General features: G+C 38.2%; 1 long non-coding RNA gene across 1 annotated transcript in view; it reads left to right on the top strand.

Moving 5' to 3' along the window:
• The first annotated feature begins 6617 nt into the window (after positions 1-6617).
• The window catches only part of LOC111090610, a 69528-nt gene continuing 53589 nt past the window's right edge, over positions 6618-22556 (top strand). Inside the window, exon 1 of the long non-coding RNA XR_005353029.1 lies at positions 6618-6725. This is a non-coding gene — a long non-coding RNA (uncharacterized LOC111090610). The remainder of the gene's footprint in view (positions 6726-22556) is intronic.

The raw sequence follows: 22556 nt of genomic DNA on the forward strand, positions 1-22556 counted from the left end.
GGTGACAAAGTCCTTAGTTTGTATCAAGTTCTCTAAAGAGCTAACACCCCAAAGTTGAAGACCTATGCCCATCACCAATAAAAGATCACAGTGATGACAGTGATGAACCACATTTTGTTCATAAATTTGTTAACCCATATTCAGTGCTCAAATCTGAAAGTTAACTCTTTCTGAAAGAGTTCATTGTATTCTCTCAAGTTACACATATTTTTAAATTTCTACTCACTCAGGGGCTTGTCTGGTCTCAGTGTCCTGAACTAGGAACCAGAAAGTCATTACTGCTGGATTTTCCTTAGTCACTTTCAACTACCAATCAGCCAGTCATGTCGTGTGTATTCAGCATCATACATAGCTCTCAAAATTTGCAATTTCTTTATGTTTTCAAATATCCTCATAATTTCTCACTGAGATTATAGTATTTGCTTTTAAATGGATCACTGCATAAAATCCAAGACAAGTGATTTTTCTAATGTACAAATCGGATTAAATAACACCCCCTGCTGTTTAAAACCTCTGTGCCTTCCATCTGTTCTCTAACGGAGATAGTGTCACCATGGCACAAATACAAAACTCTTATGATGTAATGTATGACAATGAATGAAGAACATTTTGATTTCATTTTCTTTCTGTTATGACTTTCTAAAATGAATTTCTGGCAATAGAATGGCCTTTCTTTCTCTGTACCATACCTTCTAAGTGACAATTCAGTATGGATTCAGATGAAAGAATTTGTCACATGGGAAATAGCCAAATAGGCCATTTGGACTGGTAGGACCAGATTGTTCTCTGTCATGGCTTTCCAGAAGAAGTTATATTTATATGGGATCTTAAGAGGATATTATGAGAATAGAAGGAGAAAGAGTGTTCTAAGCAGAGGAAACAGCATAGACTACTTTTCACACTATTACCTGGCAAATGCCTGTCTTCCACACTAAGTTATAATTTCTTGAAGTTAAGAACAATCTCATATATTAAATGTTCAATATATATTTGTGGAGTTTTGGCTGTTTGTGGTAGATATGCCTTTACTCCTCCTTGTATTCATATCTTTATAATGTGACTTTGCTACATCCTATTAGAAGTAGTTATTTCCTCTCTCCTTGACATTGGGCTGGTTTTGTGACTTCCTTTGACCAAGAGAATGTATCAGAAGTAATGTGTCAGCTCGGCACCTAGGCCTCAGGAGACTTTGCAAACTCCAGGTTCTCCCTGCAATTCTTACCTAGCTTCCCAGTGAATAATCCTGGGCTAGCTTGCTGGAGGTGAGAGATGACATGGGATCAGGAATGAATCTTTGCACTTGAGGTCATCCTAGACCAGTCAGCATTCCTTGGACCTAGTTGTAGGCACACAAGCAAGCCCAGCCTAAGTTCGAAGAACCACCCCGCTGAGCCTGGCTCAAATCACCAATCCACAGAATCATTAGCTAAATAAATGTCTGACTTTTTAAAACCACCTGGATTTGAGGTAGTTCGTTGGGCATTCAGAGCTAACTTGTGCATTGTTTAAACTTACAAAGCAAAATCAATCTTGAAAAATAAATACTATGTTTAAATGTATTCAGATATAACTGAATTGACTGAAATAATTATTAGCTTAGTACTATCCCAGATTTAAAGCCATAGGCTTACAACTTGGAGATGAGACATTAGTTGGTTATTTGGAAGTCTCTCTCTCTCTCTCTCTTTTCCTTTGGAAGAACATTTCACACTCAGTCTCTCTTTTTATTCTCAGTATTAACCAATAGTACACTGAGTAACAAATAAGAACTTGATAAATTTTGATCAGATAGTTTGACAGTATTAAATATCTAGAACCACTTTGAAGCAAACAATTTCAGTATAGAAAACCTAATGTTATTAAATTCAAAAGTCTGAGCAAAAACAATTTTCCGTAGTAACCTGTGTATCTTTATCCTTCTCTTGATTCACTCTGCTTAATTAACAGCCATGTAAGTAAACAAGCATCTGTTACAAGCCGGGCATAGTCCTAGATTCTATTGTGGGGGAAATGAAGATAAGTGTTCACCTTTACAAGTTTATAATTTATTTTTGGTGTCAGACTTAAGACCTTGAATTATAAATTTTGAAATACGACCTTGAACCTTGAATTATAAACTGTAATTCCAGGCAGAATAGATAAGGGCATAATAACACAAGTAAAAGCAGCAAGTAAAGAGAAAAATTATTAATCTGACTGAAGAAACTGAGAAAGACTTTATGGAAGAGTTGGTTTGTAGACTACACTTGAAATGATTAATGACATTTTCATAGGAAGAGAAAGTTGAAAAGACATTTTGTGCTGGCATAACAAAACAAATGAAAATACCGAGGCTTTTGAGTATGTGATACATATAAGCAATGGGGAGGTGAGACCCATGGGTTGAGGGGTTGAGGGGTAATGGTGGAAGATCATTTGTTATATAGTGACCTACTTCATAGTTTTAAGAAATAAATGTAAGATAAATTAGAGATAAAAATATAACTACCTTTAGAAAGGAAGAATTTGTGGGGAGAAAAGTAGAGCATTGACATACCTAAAGGGGAAGTTAGGAGAAACATGTAAAGAAAATTGTATTTTTTGGGATCCCTGGGTGGCGCAGTGGTTTAGCGCCTGCCTTTGGCCCAGGGCGCGATCCTGGAGACCCGGGATGGAATCTCACATCGGGCTCCCGGTGCATGGAGCCTGCTTCTCCCTCTGCCTATGTCTCTGCCTCTCTCTCTCTCTCTGTGTGACTATCATAAATAAATAAAAATTAAAAAAAAAAAAGAAAATTGTATTTTTTACAGCATGTTTATAGGCTGAAAACAGTGATGTGGTAAATGGGGAAAGACTTAGGCTTGTGGAAGATAAACCTATAGAAGAGAAGTTCATGGATGGGTGACAGAGAGTGGGATTTGAAGTACAAGTTGAGGGATTTTCTCTTTTAAGGGATTGGGAGGGCAGTTCTTCCATTAATATAGGAGGGAAATCAGAGTTGAAGTCTACAGAGTAAGGAAGGTTAATCGATTTGTGGTGGGAAGAAGTTATATGGTGGCATTTTATAGAAATGTGGGTCATCAGATCAATTGATATTCTTGCTTTTTTGCTCAGTGGTGAAGTATTCTAGGGGGAGAATTAGTTATTCCAGTTGTACATGAACTATGATAAGCCTTTTAATAATACCCTTCCTGCAGTTCACAATGGCTTCCCATTCCCACTGCCTTAATTCAGGCCCTGCTTCTAGTCTCTGTCAACCTACTTCTGCCTTACATACTGAGACCAGAGTGATTTTTATAAAGCATCTCTTTTCAATCACTGTACTGTTGAAAAATTTATTAGAAGTCTTCAGTCTCCATAGGATCAATTCCAATCCCATAGCATGATGCCTAAGGCCATTCATTCTCTGCCATTTGCCTTTTCTATCTCATCTACCACTTTTTCACCACTGTGACTTGTGCAAAAATCAGACTGACGTACTTATAGTTGCCCCAACATGTCGTGCTGTTTTATGCTTTTATGCCCATGCCATATGCTTGCCTCTGTCAATAATGGTAGGTATCCTTTTATCTGTAGGTTGAACTCCTCATTCTGGCATCACCTCACATGGTGTCTCTCCTGGGAAGTCTTTTTTTTTTTTTCGTCCTGTTTGGCAGAGTTAAGCAATTTCCCTTTGTGCTCCCATAGTGCCTTTCTCTTTTGGGTTACAATAATTGATTGTGTGGCTCCATATGGTTCTCTTCCATCTGTATATCTCCATGTCTGACATAGTGCTCAGAAAATAACTGATCAATGCATAAACTGTTGAGTGAGAGAAATTGAGATTTTGATGTTCCGAGTGTGGGCAATGGAATATATATATACAGAGATGCCATTAAACATGATAAGGAATACACATGAGATTCCAGTTTGGGGAATGGGAAAAGGAATAATAGAGATGACTAAACAAATACATTAGAGGTTTGAATAGTCATTGCACATGGAAAGGATGGGGAAGACATTCCATGTCGGTAGCTGAAGGGCATGTAAGCATTATGCTTGCGGAAGTCAGATAGTATTATGTCTTTGTTTCTTCTCACTAGTCTTAAGCTTGTCAGTTTTCACTGTACATTGGGCAAACTATATAGTTAACTTAGTATTATTTTTGCACTATCTACTCAGAGATGGGTATGTATTTCACCTCAGAAATATATAATGAATGCATATATAATTAACATGAGATCTGCTTGAGGAGTGGAGTGGACACATGTTCATAGGCAATAATTTGCATTCTTTTTTTAAAAAAAGATTTTATTTACCTTAGAGATAGAGAGAGAACGTGTGAGTGGGGGTGGGGGGAGGAGCAGAGGGAGAGGGACAAGCAGACTTTTGCTGAGCGTGGAGCCTGATATGGGGCTTGATCCCATGACCCTGAGATCAGGATCTGAGCTGAAATCAAGAGTTGGATGCCCAACTGACTGAGCCACCAGGCACCCCAATAATTTGCATTCTTCAGGATGGTTATGCTTATCTTATTCTACTTCTGAAATCTAGCCTTACTCTTACATCGATAAGGCTCCAAGTAACTGCTTAATTTAATTAATTTATGATAAACTTGACTCTGTTTTTACCAGTGTATCCATGTCTCTCTGTCATTATCAGAATAATGGGATTCAGAAGGCTAGGAACACCTATGAGACCTAAGGGGAAGGGTCAAAGTGACTACCTGGCTTATTTCTTCTCTAGGCTTTAAAGTTAATGGGTCAGGAAGTTCCTGTGGTTCACTACCAGTCTAATTCAGCCTGCTAAACACATTGGTTGGTGCTAGGGATCAAAGACGTGAATGGCAATGAATAGGGTCAATATGCTTGTGAGCCCTCAGCACAACCCCCATGAGAATTTGCAGCAAGGTTAGCTGTTAGGAGAGTTTGGGATTCCCATGACTGCTACAAATGGGCAGCGTAAGCCTGATAGATGCATACAGGACTGGAATCTGGGAAGCAGACTCTCTTCTTGGGAACCTCCAACTATGGAAACAACTGTAAGTTTCATTGATAATGTTCCACATGCAGGAAACACAGTTCTCGTGCTGGGAAAAGGATAGGCAGAAACTCATGTTGGCAGGGATGGGGATTCATCTTCTGTGCCAGAACAGACTCTGCAAGAGCAGCTGCATGTTTGCTGGGTAACATCCCACATGGAATAAGCAAGAATATTGTCTTGGAAGGGATGGAAATTTGCTTTTCAGAGAGGACTCACCCCAGAACCAGCAAACTTTCCTTGTGCATATATTTGGGTTTGCTGACTAGGATGCCTTCACTACCTTATATTACCTTTTCTGTTTTCCTAACTTTTGGCCAGGGAGGAAAAGTGGACATGTGTATTCATTATCATGTTTTATGGCATCTCTGGGTTCATGAGAATCCAAATTTGGGTATCAAGAATGTCCACCACTGGGGGGCTTTTGTTATTAGAGGTATTTTCTTGTCTATTTACCACCAATTTACTTAGTAAATTGTGATGATTTCTGGCTACAGAGGAGTCCCAGTTCCTAGAGGTAGAGGGAACTGTGCATGCTTTCTTGGCCCCTAACTATGGTTATTTGCATGTGCATAGAAAATTGTTCCTTTGCTTTTGAAAGGAGAGCTCTGGGAATTCAAAAAGAAACAAGACCAATGAAAAAATGATTATTGAAGTCAATATAAGAACTGTGGGAAAGCAAAAACAGATCAGGAGACTTTCAGATTCAGAAGTTTGGGCTCTTCCTACTCTAATGGTTGGGTTAAGGTTTATAAAGCCTGGCTGAAGGGGTAAGGTAACATCTGAGTGACAGAGGACCACAGAAGAAGCAGGGTCAGATCTGGATGTCACTGGAAAAGAGGCTAAACTAGCAATGTGTGTGTTACCATCAAAATCGGAACAGTTGTTCATGTCCTAGTGAATCTCGAAGCTGAGGGAAGCATCTGGGAGCTGTTAGGGAGAGCAGCTGGAGGGGAGTATCATGCATTTTTCTCTTGGCTTCTTAGGGGGCAGACTTAGGAAGAAACAAGTGGAATGGTAAATGGCAAATGGCAATGGCTCTCAAGCCTATGGAGAGGGATTTGACCCAAATGTGGACAAAATGTGGAGACTTTACTTTGGTAATTGGAAATTACAAACGGAAAACATTTATGAACAATAGTAATGGCGGAATTGGTCTGACTTTGTACTCTGGTGAAGAAATTCTGAGAGAAGAGCCAAAGATTGGGATCACAGAGAATATATCAAGGCCTAGAATATAGAGGCTCACATGCTATAATGTGGCTTGCTGTATTCACAGGAAAGAGGAAAGTTCAGAATAGAGACTTCTCAATTCTATGTTGGGTTCCAGGACAGAGGGAGAAGCCTTACTGGCATAGCGTCATCAGGCGAGGAATTATGCATGATCTCATGCACACAAATGGAAGTGCTCTGCATATGTGACAATCATCTCTTGCCAGTATTGTCACCAAACATAAATGTGAGATTTCTTGGTCTAGACTTTAAAATAATAGAACTATCCTCAAATTGCAGACTGCTATACTGATCATGTTTAGTTCTGAGATTGCGTGTGTTTCCAAATCTTATGGGTGTTATTTATATGTATTTTGACAGCTCCTGGGAACTCTGAACAGATTGTGCTCAATTTGGAGGAGTCCGTCATAACTTTCAATGGAAGTGTTCAGGGCTGCAATTGCTCCTGACTGCTGTTGCTTGAGAAGAGACCCAGACCCCATCCAGGAACTGAGGTATGACCCCGAAGCTGAGATGCTGCCAGATAGGAGAAGATTCCATCCACAGTTATTGAGGAGGTACCTGCTTTGTGTCAAGCACTCTTCTATGCACTTGTGGTCAAGATCCTCATATCCCAGAACTTATGTTCTAGTGGAATGTGACAAACAATAAATATGGCAAAAAGAAATGTGTGTTGGAAAAAAAAAGGAGTAGGGTAAGGGGCATTAGGATGCTATGGTGAAGGTCTGGGTGCAGTTCCCAGTGTTGAACTGGGCATTGTGAATAGGTTTCTTTTAGGAAATGACATTTAAGCAATGATCTGGATGAGTGAGGAATTAGTGTTGTAGGGGAGGCCTGATGGAGAGGGTGAGCCTTTCAGACAGAGATGCATAGTACATCAGAGGAATAGGAGAGTCCATGATGGCAGGGAGGGAGGATTCGCAGAACATGAGCTCTGAGAGGTATTGAGGAAGACTGTCAGCAACTGTAAGGATTTTGGATTTTAGTTTAGTGAAACAAGGAGATATGTGAGGGATCTGAGTGAGGGGATGACATGATTTGACATATTTTATAAGGATTATTCTCAATTTTGTAGAGTTTATGTGTAAGGGAGCAAGGGTAGAAAGATGGAGGCTCTATCTAGTGTGGTAGCAGTAGGGTGGGTAGCAGTGGAGCTGGTGAAGAGTGGCTGGATTTTGGATATATATTGAAAGCAGATTTTGGATATATACTGAAGGCAGAGTAATAGGAAATGCTGACGGATTGACATGCAATGTGAGAGAAAGATGGGAATAAAGTTTTTTTGGTGTGAGCAATTGTAAGGAAGGAATGACCGTCTCCTGAGGTGGGAAAGGATGTGGATGTAGTAGGTTTGGAGTAGGGGCAACTTTAGGAATTCAGTAAAGAAAATGCTAATGTTAGCTGCTTTTGCCCATTTCTGATACTTATTTGGGTTTGTATGAACAGATCAAAGATATTGTTGAACACTAGTTTCTTTGTGGAACAAAGGAGTGACAGGAAAAGGAGAGGATTTGTGGTATCCTGGGATGGGGAATATTGGCATACTTTGTTGTATGAGGTGTTGTCTTTCAGCCACACTATAATTTTGCTTAATAAACGTGATTCAGTTAAAACCTGAGGTAGAAATAAATGAAGGAAATTTGACTTGATGGCCCTATAAGCTTAGGGAGAGCCTGGAAAGCAGATTAAAAATTTTATTTCAAGAGACTTTTCTAATGATCCATGGGACTGAACCGTCTATCTTGTTAGATCCAGGAACAGTGCAGGCATTACAGTAGCAAGCTTGCATGATGCTGCAAAGGTTTTTAGAACATGACACCCATCTTCTCCCTTTAGGAGAACAGGAAGACCTCTGGCTTGTTTTTTAAGCCCATTCAGCTGAATAAAAAATGCCCAATATGAAGGAGTGTCAATGCACACACTGAACTGTGGGAGGGAGAGCCCTGGACTCCTTCCCACTCATCATACTTCCCTAATAACAATGAAGAATCACATTTGGGTTGTAACACAAATGAATGGAGCTTTCTGTGAGAATAGCAAAGATGGTACAAGCCCTGGGATCACTGTGAAATGTGGTTCTGGCAGTTGATATAGTCTGTTAAAGTCCCATGCAGCAAAATGTCATGGGCTGCTTCCTGCTGGCTGGAGTTGGTCTTGCCATTGGAAGGCTCAGCAGGCAGAGGAAGTAAAGCACCAGAGGAAGGAGGCTTATTCCAGTGGTGGCTTAAGGGGACTTCTCTCTATGCTTTCTCTTACTGCCGGCTACCAGCGTGGGGAACCAGACTCCTGTACAGTCCTGCTTTCATCTCTAGGCATAGTAGCCACAGATCCCAGACCTCATTCTACTTCTAAGGACAATCTAAGAAACAATTGCTGTACCTTTAATATTAGTCATAAGTTTTAGTACCATAATAGAATAAAGGATTAGAAACCTAATGCATTACAAGATTCTGTATAAGAAAATTTAATTTTATATAATTATAGATTGCAGAATATATAAATACATTTATCTGTCTAATATTTAAGATAATGAGTGCACACTTGGACTAGAAACACAATAAGGTCTCAAATGAACTATATTAGAACAAAAGTATCTTTGATGTTAACGCATATGTAATCTCTTATTACATTACAAGCTCATAGTGGCCAAATAGGTTTCTTCTTAAACTTTCTTATCTGATTTTTTTCTCCTATCAGCATTTTGGAGGTAGTAATACACATAACTATAGCCACAGGCCCCTTGCTATCAAGATTTAAAGGGGCACAGTTAAAAGACTTCCCACGTGGCTTTGAAGTGGTAATATTAGGTACATTTGAGGGATGCCTGGGTGGCTCAGTGATTGAGCATCTGCCTTTGGCTCAGGGTGTGATCCTGGGGTCCAGGAATCGAGTCCCACATTGGGCTTCCTGCGAGGAGTCTGCTTCTCCCTCTGCCTGTGTCTCTGCCTCTCTCTCTATCTCTGTGTCTCTCATGAATAAATAAATAAAATCTTTAAATACATTGGAGTGCTTACACAAATACTTAGCTATAGGTAATTAAATATGGTTCGCTTGGTGCCTATAACCATATTCCCGACCACGTGGAAGACTCAGACTCTTGGTAAATAAAAGTATGATTATTTTCATTTCAAAGACCAAAGCTGAAAGTAGGACCCCACAGGAGGTCTGTCACCCACTAGCTTGCACATGTGACTGTGTAAAAATAACTTTCTGAGGGCAAAGATCGATGGCGTTCTTTAAAGAAGAACATAGGGACTCAATAACTAATTAGCTTATGTCTCTCTGTTCCTGTAATTGCAAACCATACTGGAATCAAGTTTCTGAAAGTGTGAAATAGCTATTACTGTACACGGCTTGCTTCTACCACCAAACTCTATTTTTACACTTGGGATGTTTCTTTTCTATGGACTTAGTTCAGCCAAAAATTTATATAAGAATTCTCTCTTATGTCCAAAATATAAATATAACATCCTTCTCTAGGGTGAAACTAACACTTTTAAGAAGAATATGAGGAAAGGTTCAGGTTGATGAGGTGAATGTTAGAAGTCAAGAGCTCTGGACTCTTCTTTTTATCTTCAAAGCAGACCTGTGCCAATTCTCATTCTGGAATTGGCATCTCATAATTTACTTCATTTTTTTAACCTGCAAAATGGCACAGTAGACATTTATATATACAGTATCATCAACTCAAGCTTATTGGAAAGATTCATGCAAGTGAATTGATTTAGAGTTAGAGTCTGGCTTTATCGTAAGTAACATTTTTAAATAGACAACTGGGTAGAAGTAACATAGCAACACAAAGATAGACTTGTGTTTTCATAAAACTTCATCAAAACTAGTTGGAAAGTGGAAAAGAAAAAACCCCACACAATCCAACTAGGTAATTTGATCACTTAATATCAAATACTTTTTAATAAATTATCAATTACACTGATTATAGAAGTAGGGTCTCGTCTTTCCCTACCTTGTTCACTGTTGGCTGACAGTGTGTAAAAGTGAGGCCACATTTGGAATGTAGTCCTGATCATAGAAACTTTTAGACCTACAGTCATCTGGGATGACTATACCTAGATGATTCCTTCTCATTCTTCAGGCCTTAGATATCGTGTCCTCAGACAGGCCTTGTTCACACCCCTCTAGCTAAAGAAACTGTCTCTCTAAGCATTTTCTCTCTTAAAATCACTTTATTTCATTCCTTTATTTTATTTTATTTATTTTATTTTATTTTATTTTATTTTATTTTATTTTATTTTATTTTTAAGATTTTATTTATTTATTTTAGAGAGAGAGAAAAACAGAGAGCTTACACACATGGAGGAGAGGGGCAGAGCAAGAGAGAGAGAAACCTAAGCAGAACTCCACGGTGAATGCAGAGCCAATGTATGGCTCAATCTCATGACCCTAAGGTGAGACCTGAGCTGAAACCAAGAATTGAAAGCTCAACCGACTGCACCACCCAGGTACCCCTGGTTCACTCCTTTAGAACACTTATGATTTTTAATAATCTTGTTTTTATAAAATGTTTAGGGTAATTGTTTTTCTCCTCCAGCATGGATGTTCTATGAGGACCTTTCTTATCTTGTCTGTCAATATCTGGCTCAATGTGGGGCACGTGGAAGATACTCAGGAAATAATTGTTAAATGTTTGGAATAATGAATAAAAAAGATAGAGAGCACTGCCAAGATCAGTCAATAATTGTCACATATAATCGATCAATTATATGTTGGTACAATGGAGGCATACAAAGAATTAAATATCCTCCAATAACTGTATTTTTTAGTTAGAGAAATTAGGCACTTAAAGCACATATAGTTGTATAAGTGTCATCCTATAAACTAGGGGTGCAGAAAAAAAACCCTATCTTTCCAAGCCTGATTTCTATTTTGAGAACTGATTCAGCAGGTAGAAACAATTAAAACAATTTGGTGTCACTCCCACTGAGTTAAATTTAATTTCAGTTGGCCGACATATTGACAAAGTGTTCAGTGGTTATATTAGTATACCAGTCTGATGACAGCTTTATGCACAATGGCTCTGGGTGAGATGCCCATCACCCATATCTGATCTATCTTGGTCAGATAAAACAGTCTTCGTTTCTGTCCTGAGAGGTTCCTCCAAGCATTGTCCTCTTTCACGTAATTGAGCCTTGCTCATCAGTCCTATGTCTCTACTCTGGCTCAGAGAAAAAGGGAAAGACAGAGTGGAAGCCTTGTGATTTTTAATGGTTTGAAGCAGGAACTATTTATTTGCTCCCCATTCTGCTGGTCAGCAATTTGGGCAAGGCTTAGCAGGGAGAGTCTCATCACTGCTCCACATGGTGTGGGCTGGACTCATTTATGCATTTGTGGTTGTTTGGCAGGTAGGCTGGGGCTGGCCTGTTCTGAACCACTTCACTCACATGTCTGACAGTTGCTTGGGACTGTCAGCCAACTCATTTTAGTTTTTGTCCATGAGATCTCTCCATATGGCAGAGGAGTCCCCCTCCCCGCAAAAGGTACGGCCTAATGCTCAAGCACTTAACTAGCTTCTGTTTGCATTGCAATTGCTGATGTGCTATTGGCCAGAGAAAGTGACATACCCAATCCCAGAAATAAAGGGGGGGGGAGGATTACAAAAGGGGGTAGATGTGAGAAGTGAGTTATTAAAGAGAACAAGCTAGATGGTGTTTGCAGACAACAATAGACCAGGAGCTAAATCCTTTACAAATGCTGTTATGTTTTCAAATATGATGAAGACAAACCAGCCCAGAGATCACCTGATTAGAATGGAGAGGTACAAGATCCTGGTTTTGTGTTAATGCTTTCATGTCTGAGGCAGTGTTTTCTGAAAGTTCATTGTTAGAAGCATCAGTATGAAATCCAAGGCAGAATAAAAAGCATGGTTAAGTAGATCCTTGCTCTACAAAAGTGATGCCACTAAATATTGAGAACAACAACTCACATTCATTCTGAGGAACAAAGGACGTATCAGGAATTAAACGAGCATTTGTGGCTACTGAGAAAATCATTCATTTTGCAAATCTTTCTTATGTGATTGGTATTTGAGGCAGCTTAGTGGAAAGGGATGTTATTTTGCGTTTATTAAGCACCAAATATTTAATGCATTCACATAACACATTTTGAGAAAAATCGCCCTTATCCAACAGGCCATCTCGACTGTGCCATGCTATCTAACTTTACTGCTCATTTTGCAGTCATGAGGGACAGTTCACAGTTTTAATGAAACAGAAAATATTTTGATTAGCATAGCAATTTTTATTGAAACATTTATAGTATTCTAAAATGATTAAGTAACAATAATTAATGCAATATTCATTCCTTATTGTAAAATAAAGATGGTTATTATCATCAGGCAGTGTAAGAGAAAATGTGTTGCTTTAAATGGAATCCAGTCGTGAAGAATACACAGATTGTCCGAAGCCACTCCCTACCGTGTTCCCTGCTTGCTCTCAGTGTCCAGCGTGCTGTAGGTGTGCAAACATCACACAAAACCTAGGTGTTTTCTGGATGTTGCTGGATGTCAATGGATGAGACCAATTTTGTGAAATAAAATGAGACAGAAATTTCCACAGCAGAAAGCAAAGAGCTTGCTGAGTACGTCTTTTGGTGATTGATGAAACTGAGTTAGATGACAAGATAACAATATCTAATCTAATCTAACCATCCCCCAAATCATTATTTCAACCATATCTTAGCATAGGAAAGAGAAGAGCAACTCATGTTTAATGTGAGTATTTGCTACGTACCAAGACTGCTCTGATTACTTTATACGTACTATTTCCTTTAGACACTTGGGAAACTACCATATGATACATAATATTGTTGACTAAATGGCGGAAAAGTTCTTAGACTTTCCCTTCCATATTGTATGTAGAACAGACAGTGAAGAAATGGAAAATGAAAGGGGCAATGATTTTTATATTGCTTTTCCCCTGAAATCCTCCATTGTTTATTAGTACAGATCTGTGTTGGACCAAGGGTATTGGTCTGCTACATAGAAATCTTTAGGTAAGGGGACCAGAGGATGACATAAACACTTAGCCTTTCAACTCTGGCTTCCTTAAGGTCATCATCAAAATTACTTATGTATTCAATCTTCAGCTAGATAACAGATTTCCCTTTGAACTCCATATGCTATACTCTTGGCAAATAGACATTTCTGTAGTTTCCAGTTTGGGGCTAATGGAGTAGTGCATCTATGAGTATTCTAGCATATGTTTTTGGAAGAGTACACATTTTAGTTGATTATATGCTCTTATGTCCAAAATATAAGTATGTGCAAGTGATCAATTTTGGTAGACACAACCAATTTTCTATAGTGATTAAATCAACTATATCATGTGTTTGAGTCTTTACCAGCATTTACAAATATTTTCTCTTTTCCATGTAGCCATCCTCTTGTGCATGTGATGGCATTATGGTTTTAATTTTCTTTTCCCTCATGGCCAGTGGAATAATCACCTTTTCAGATGTTTATTGACTTTGTGCCCACTGGTTAGAATTTTTAAAGAGCACTTTTATTTGCATAAAGGGGAGGCACTTGGGGGGGGGCTAGTTTTTTCTGATAGCCCCAGCCAGAAAGTCATCTGTTCATATTTGGCAAATTAACTGGGCTGGCAGGAGTAGGTCCTGTGACTGGCCAGCTGAGCAGTCTGTGGTATTTCATTTACTTGGTGTTTGTAATAGAGTTGTCTTGTTCTGTTTCTTTAGGGCAAGATTGTACCATGAACATTTTCTGCAACTTTTTCCCATACAAGATCTATTCAGATCGATTAATTATAGATCAGATCTATTTAATTATATCTAATGATTGAATAGGAGTTAGTGTTTCATTTCACAGAACTTATCCAGCCAGCCCCTTCTTGGTGGACATTAAAGTTATTCTTATTTTTTTTACCATCATCAAAAATGCTTCAGTTGGTATCATTGTGGATTTGTATGATTTCTGTGAGTAAATACCTAAAAGTGGAATCTCTTGATCAAAGGTGGTGCATATTTAAGATTTTTAATAAATACTGACCAGATGTCCTCCAAAAAGGTGGCATCAGTGTAATAAAGATTTCTGTGTTCCTCACAACCATATCAATATTGGTTAATATCAACAATTTTATTTTTGCCAAATAGCTGAGTGAGAGATAATATATGTTTTCTTGAGTTTATTTATGTCTTTTGTGTTTTTCTTCTATAAATTTCTTCATGTGCTTTGCTCAGAGTTACATAGTTCTGCTTTTTCAGTGGCCAGGTAGTTGAAGTAGATAAAGGAACCACGCAGATGTAAAACAAAGGGGGAGTAAGGGCCGCTGCAGTGAGCTACCTCACTCAGCCCTCACACTAATGATTTTGATGAAGAGTTATTAGGTTATCTTTTCCTAATTTTGTACTCTTTTCACAGATGATTCCTGTTTATCTTTTCACCTATCAATTGCAAATACTTTCCTTTTGTCTGTTACTCTATCATGGCTTCCACTATGCTTTTAATCCTTCAAGAGAGCCATTTTATGTCATATTATGAAAAAAAAAGATTTCAATTTTTAACTTTCAGATATTGTTTTAGAATTAGGTCTTTTCTTCAGTTTTAGTGCGATTTATATTGTTATTACTTTTCTCTCTCCTATCAGTTTGAATTCCTTTTTTAGTCTTTTTTGGTTAATAATTAAAGGTTAGCGGTCAACAGTTTGACCACTCTCAACCTAGGAGATAAAGATATGCCAAAAAGGAGAATCAAATGATTTTTTTAAAGTAGGATGTGGCTAAAACCATATTAGAGGAAACTTTGTATCCTGAAATATTTTAAGCAGGCAAGGTTAGAGCCTTTCTTTCACCAATATCCACAAGTACAAGTGATAGCATTTCAGTCAATTCCCATTATTCTTGGCTCTAGATATTTGGAACCTTTAGTAATGGTGACAGAATTTAAATAGAGACTTCCCTATACTTCACAGATGCTTTATAGGGTATAAGCCTAAATTGTAGAAACAAACTCATAGAGAATATACATACATACATATATATATGATATATATATATATAAATCTTGTTAGAAAACTTGTTTTAAGCACCTGTTGATAGTTTGACCCTGCTTGTTAAATTTGAATAATTTGTGCATGAATTATTGATACTTTGTATGAATTGGAAAGATCAGTTAGCACTTGGTTAATGTAGTTTAAATCTATGTGTGTGTATGTGTGTATAAAATGAATAAGTGCTTGTAAAAAATGAGGGCAATTTATTCTTATAGCAAAACTGAATGTGTTTCTTCTTAGTTTCTGTTCTCTTTCTCAGAAAGCGATTACTAACACTTGGTTGTATGTTTCTAGGACCTTCTCTATACACTTACGTTCATAGAAACACTACTTTTAAATTATAGATGTGGGCATACGCGTGTAATTTTTAAAATATACAAATTTTAAAAATATAAATATAAATATTGCAGCTGCTTTTGTTTCACATATCTTTCTGATCACATATCTGTTTGCACATGTATGGCCTCCTCATTTTTCTTACTAGCTTCATATTATTCCACATATATGCACAATAAGGTATTTATCAGAAAAAAATTTAGAATATTTTTTTTATTATTTATTTATTTATTCATGAGAGACAGAGAGAGAGAGAGACAGAGACACAAGCAGAGGGAGAAGCAGGCTCCATTCAGGGAGCCCCCCGTGGGACTCGATCCTGGGTCTCCAGGATCATGCTCTGGGCTGAAGGCAGCATTAAACTGCTGAGCCACCCAGGCTGCCCAGTTTAGAGTATTCTTAAAGTCATACTTTGACAATACTGTAATGACCATTTCTAAAGACATAGCTTTGTGCACATGTGAATATTTCTGGAGGAGATACCCCTGGTAATGAAATTCCTTGGTGAGAGGATATGTGCATTTTAGAATTTGTATTGATGTTACTAAATGGTTCTCCAAGAAGCTCTATCTGTTTATATGTTCACCCTCTCCAAATTGTAAATGTCTGATTTTCCATAAAATATTCAACAATAATTTTTGCTAATCTTTATAGCTTTTGCAGTAGGATAGGTGAAAAATTGTATTTTTTTTTTTACTTTTGCCCACTGGGGAGTGAGGTTGAGCATCTTTTCCTATGTTTTTCATCTAGTTGTGTGTACTCTGTAAATTATCTATGCAAAGCATTTACTTGAGCTTTCCTTTTCTTGGGTAAAATAATTTTAGATTAATTTTACCTATCTGTAAATATAGTTCTACATTTCTACTGAGCATTTTTATTTTTCTCAAGCTCAAAACACAATACAGATGACATGGATTGTGACTCTTTGCCTCTCCTCCTATCTTTATATTTACAAGCTATCTTCTAGTTGCTTTATAAACAAGCACATTAATTTTTAGATCATCAAGATATATCTTTGACAGGAATTCATTTCATGGTCACTACCCTGCATTCTGATTCTTCCAAAGGTCATGCCATTCCAACAGTCTCATTCACTGTTGAGGGACAAACAAATATATTTCATCAAATGTGTTGAAAAAGTAAAATCTATTCTTATTTTGCTTTTCAAGACTGATATTAAGTGTTTCAGCAAGAATCTTTCACAAAACATGGCATGGAATTACATCTCTGAATTCTATGTTTGAGTGTTGGTATGGCTATTTCATTCACTTTAAAATAGATACTACTAAGTTATTAAAGAAGGGATATACCAAAGACTTTTAAAAGAAAGTATTATCATATGAGGGTGTGGTTGTGAAAAAGAAGGTCCTAGAGAGAGAATTAGGAAACCTGGTTTTGGTCCCATTGTGGCACTAACTAGTGATGTGTTGATTCACTTCTGTTTGTGTTATGTTGGGGGTTGTGTTTGACAATTTTAATGGTTTCTTTTGTCTTTCATCTTCTGTGCTACACAGTAGAATTTTATGCCAGGGCTTTCTTACGATGCTGGTATTCAGAATGAAAATATTCTGTTGAGGTCAGTGAAAGGATGGGTGGTCACTTATCCTCATGAAAAGACATGGACGGTGGTCCAGTGGCAAATCTGACACATGTATGCACCACCATTACCACCCACACAACATTTTTTACTCTCTATTGAAAAGCATTTTTACAGAGAATTGGGGATCACATCAGAGATTTCCAACTGGCAGTCAAATTTATAGAAATTTAAAGCTTAATTCAGCAGTGAAATTTGTCAGTCAGAATGACTGACATCCTAACAACTCCAAACCTACATCTTAATTTATTATTTGAAGGCCAACCATTCCTTTTCATTTTAAAACTGGCTTGATATAAACTTTTAAACCTCAACAGATATAAAAATATAAATATAAAAAAAACACACAAAAGTGTTCTCTTTTGAAATTGACAATTCAAATAACATCCTCCCACTAACATTCTATCATCTATCATCTTGAGGTCTCTAACTATTCCTGCTGAGGGGAGCCTGCATGTCACTGTTGTGTCTTGCCAGCGCACACGTAGAAATCAAAGTCCTGAGTAGAATTACCAGACCTAGAGATGATTATCTTAGCCATTAAATTATAAAGGACTCAGGGACGCCTGAGTGGCACAGTTGGTGAAGAGTCTAACTCTTGGGTGGGGCTAGGGTCATGATCTCAGGGTCCTGGGATGGAGCCTCATGTCAGGTTCTGTGCTCATAGGGGAGTCTTCTTGAGATTCTCTCTCCCTTTCCCTCTGCCCTTCCTACTCATGTTGTCTCTTTATATAAAATAAATCCTAAAAAAATCATAAAGGAGTCAATATTCAAAAATTGGAAAATTTCTACTGTGCAGATAAATTTACCTCATTGAAATTGTTATTTTTACAATTGAGGCTAAAACAATAGACAGTAACAAAAGATGCCCCTATGTGCACAATATAGTGTGAGTACATCAGGCTGCATCTATTGTTTTTAAAAAGACCTAGATTGGTAAAATGCATCTATTTTATACATGTATTACCTATTACTGAGAAAAATGACATGTATCTACTCAGTATTTATGTGTAAAACAGGAACCCTAAAGTCTGAGTATATCTCTTTAAGAAACTATGTCTCAAGGCATCTTTGTAAGAAGTGATGACCTTTGGAAAAAACAAAATTAATGCTATAATAAGAAGCTCACTGATTGTAAGTGAGAAGATGCTGTTGTAAATTAATAGATATGTCAATATACAACATCTCTGAAAGAAAATAATGCACCTTACTTCACTTCCAAGAGAGACAACATGGTAGAGGGTCAAGAGCATCTGACAAATTGTTAGCCGATATAAATTCTGGTCCTGGCACTGACACCTGCAATTCATGTCACCTTAAAATAGTAAGCTTTGAGGGCCTAATTTCTCTGAGTTGGAAGATGAGGCACTGGATAGTTCTTGAAGTCTCTTCTGCCTCTAATATTCTGATTCCAAGACTCACAGTCATCACAATGAATTCTCCAGTGCAAAAGCTACTAGCTGGAAGCAGTTGAAGCACTTTTGGGAGCAACTATGCTATCCCTGCTCATTCATTTATTTATCAAATATTATTAGTTACTTAATGTATTCCAGATCCACTCTGGGAATTGGGAATAGAAAATGAATCAAATACAATCTCTAGCCCCAAGACATACAGTCTGCGAAGAGTCCGCATAGTAACAAAGGAGTGGCATAGTGTTTCAGATCCAAGACATGCAGTGCACAAGTGGTATGCACCGGGAGGATCAGGGCCACCATTTGGTTGGATTCGGGGGAACAGATATAAAAACCTTTGAAGAGGAGGGAAAAATGGAATAATCTCTCTTGAGTACAAATTCACTAAAGAGATGTTGGATTAGATAGGGGGTAGGTGAGAGCAGGAAGCCAAAGACTGCACCAAAACAGTTAGTTACCTACAAAAAATGAGGCACCTGGGTGGCTCAGTGGTTGAGCATCTGCCTTTGGCTCAGGATGTAATTCCGGGATCCTGGGATCCTGGGATTCAGTCCCACATCGGGCTCCCTGCAGGGAGCTTCCTTCTCCCTCTGCCTATGTCTCTGCCTCTCTCTCTGTGTCTCTCATGAATAATAATAATAAAAAATCCTTTAAAAAAAGTGATACTTTAGGCTCCAAGAGAACATAAACATTTGTGAATTAAATTCCACTTTGTATATCTATATCAAGGAAGTATGATTATTAATTAATATGGCCATCACCCCTGAGATGTAGGAAGGTGTTCACAGCACAGAGGAGAGTGGTAAATTGTCCTCTCAGGGAATTTTAGAAAGGGAGCTTCATAAATTTGTAGTTAACTGCTTTTATTTTTTTTCCTCTTCCTTTGTGCAGGTAATGGGTTAAAACATCATGCAGAAAGGTATGCCAGTTACGTGCATTATTTAAACTAAAGAGTGAAAAAAATAGATTGCTTATTGTGGAGCTGTACCTTTGTAACTACCTTTGTATATACCAAAAAGCACACTTTACTAAATAATAGTCCCAACAGAACAGATGATGACAAGCAGGTTAATGTTTGCTATTTAATACCCAAGTAAAAAGCAGGCACTAGGGCTACAGCAAGCTGGTCATTAACCGCTGTAATTTCTACGGGTTATTGCTGTTGTATCATGAACGTATATAATGGCCTAACACTTTTATTTGCCATGTATGTTTCGTTTACTGGACCTTACCGAGATGGTCCTTATATCCCTGCAGAGACTGTGCTTCCACAAAAATATCAGAAATGATACTGGACCTGTTATCCCTTTTTTATTGGTGTCAATCATTTTGATGAGGGGATATTTGAATGTGGCATGTGCCTTAATAACAGGGTGGTGACGTACCCTTGAGCTGTTCAACTCTGGACTTCACATAATACAAATATCTGTTTGTTTTCCAGACCAGGCTGTAAGTTTCTCTGAGGGTAATAACCTTGTCGTACTGATTTATTATTATTATTATTATCATGTGTGCTGCCCTCTGTCCCCCTTCTCTTCTCAGACCTGATGGAAGGCTTCAGGTACCGATAAGATGATGGATGCCAACGTTTGCCAAAGAAATAGCATAAATGCACAGTGTGTGATAACTCTGCACAAAACAAATTAGTATTATATATTCTTGACATTGGGATATGAGTTTTATTAATTAGCAAACTAGCTTGAAGCTAGTCAATCTTGAATTTGAATATGGTCCTGCCAGAGGGAGGTGAGGGATGGTAAAGTAGAAGCACACCTTCTCACAGGCCTCTTTATGTTCCATGCATAGTATCAAACACTTATCTCATTGAGTCCTTAAAACAACCAGGAAGAGTATGCTAAATAATCCCTTTTACAGGTGGAAGAACTAAGGCACAGGCATGTCAGTTCCCCAGGTTCCCGCGACTAGTAATGACTGCAGCTGGGATGTGTTCATAGACAGACATCTTCCCAAAGCTTGCACACAGCTCCTTTCTTGAAATTCCTATGTGCTCTTCCTTGGATACATCTCCGAGCCTCTATTTTCCCCCCATTTCTATAAATGAGAGTGTGGTGCTTACTTTTATGTGTCAAATTGGCTAGGCTATGATGCCAAGCTCTTTGGTCAAATACCAGTGTAGCTAGATGCTGTGGTGAAGGTATTTTTAGGATGTCATTAACATTTCAAGCAGTATACTCTGAGTTAAGCAGATTACCTTCCATAATGTGGATGGGCCTCATCCAGTTAGTTGAAGACCTAGGAATACTGGCGTCTTTGGAAACAGAAGGAATTTTGCCTCCAGACCTCAACATAGAAATTCTACCTGAGTTTCTGGCCTTCAAACTCAGAACTTCAGACAGTAGCAGCTTGCTGGATTTTCCAGATTTCTGGCCTGCCCTTCAGATGTCCGATTTCCCAATCATGTGAACCAATTCCTTAAATAAATCTCTCTCTGTCTCTGCCTTTCTCGGTGTGTATGTACATACATGCATCCCTATATTCTATTGATTGTTTCTCCAGAGAACACTAACATAGAGGTGAATAATATTTATTTCGTGGATATAAAAATAAATATTGGATGAGGTAACTCATGTAAAAACACCTAGCATCCCCAACCCTGTATGAGTTTTGTTATGTTTCTTCTCTACTTTTCATCTTTTTCCCTACTGTCTTCTCTCATATTTCTTTTAATTTTTTCTTTCTTTTGCCTTTCCCTTGTAATCCAACAGGTTCTTTATGGCATAAAAATGATATCTTTTTAAATTGACTAACTGTATCAGCACAAATATTCTATTAAAAGTAGACTGATATTGCATGACCGTTAGTGCCTACAGTGGCATTTACATGTTTGCTTTCACAAGTGAGTAATGATAATTTATATATACCACGCGGCTGTGAGTAATTGCTCCCTTCTGAAGATAAAGGTTAGAATGGTCTGTAGCCGTCATAAGTTATTCACTGCATGTGTACAGTTTCAAAATATATTTTCCAGAGTGTTGTTCTGTCTCTATTTTCATTTAGATATTCCTCATTTTTATGCAACGCAGACTTTACATTGGAAAAGCATTTTATTGTTGATTTCTTCATTGGATAAGTAGTGTGGTGGATTTGACACTCAATTCACTTTTCCTTCCATAACAAATTAGAAAACACTGGGAGTTGTGAGGTCTCAATATAGAGATTGAGAACGTGGGTAGGGATATAAGATGACAGAGATAAAGGACTGGGGGAGAGAGATTTGAGAGGGCAGCATGAAGGCTTTTTCATCACTGAAACTATTACCAGTGTCTTAATTACTGATACAGAAATTTAATTTATGAGAAATAAGGTTTGTTTCCTAATATTCTTGGGAAGGCAGTGCATAGACCCAATTCACACCAAGATGTCAAATGTAAGCTCCTTCAGGGCAGGCACTGATCACTACTGTAGTTTCAAGTGCTGGCACATAATAGGTGCTTAATTAATATTTTGATCAGATAAATGATGCTAGAGTCTATTCTGGAGTTTGAGTTTGATGAGATAGGCAGGAGTATGGATGTCCTAGATGCTTGGTGGCAGAGGTGGGGCAATCGATGGTGTAGAAGGGGGCAAAGAAGACAAAGAAGCTTCACAGTAGAATAAACAGACGTCACACATTTTGTCATTCTGTCAGAAACACGTCCGGATGTTGTCAGCTTCCTATCTCTATTTGCCTCTGAGGTATATACTGTGTTGATGAGTCAACTGGCCAGCCGGCTATGCTGCCCCTCACAGCTGAACCAAAAACAGCCCCTGTGTACAGCCCAGGGGGCAGGCAGCCTGTTAGGATGGCAGGTGTCCAGTGATCATGCGCTGTAGCTCTCCCTGGCTGGGATCTTGCTCTGCCCAGCGAATATCACCTCCTTGCCGTTCCTAAGGTGGTACCTGTTGTGCTCATAGTTGCAGTGCTATCCTGAAAGAGTTAATGCAGCTTCCAGA

This window comes from Canis lupus, chromosome 1 (assembly GCF_011100685.1).
Source record: "Canis lupus familiaris isolate Mischka breed German Shepherd chromosome 1, alternate assembly UU_Cfam_GSD_1.0, whole genome shotgun sequence".
NCBI classification, from domain to species: Eukaryota; Metazoa; Chordata; class Mammalia; order Carnivora; family Canidae; genus Canis; species Canis lupus.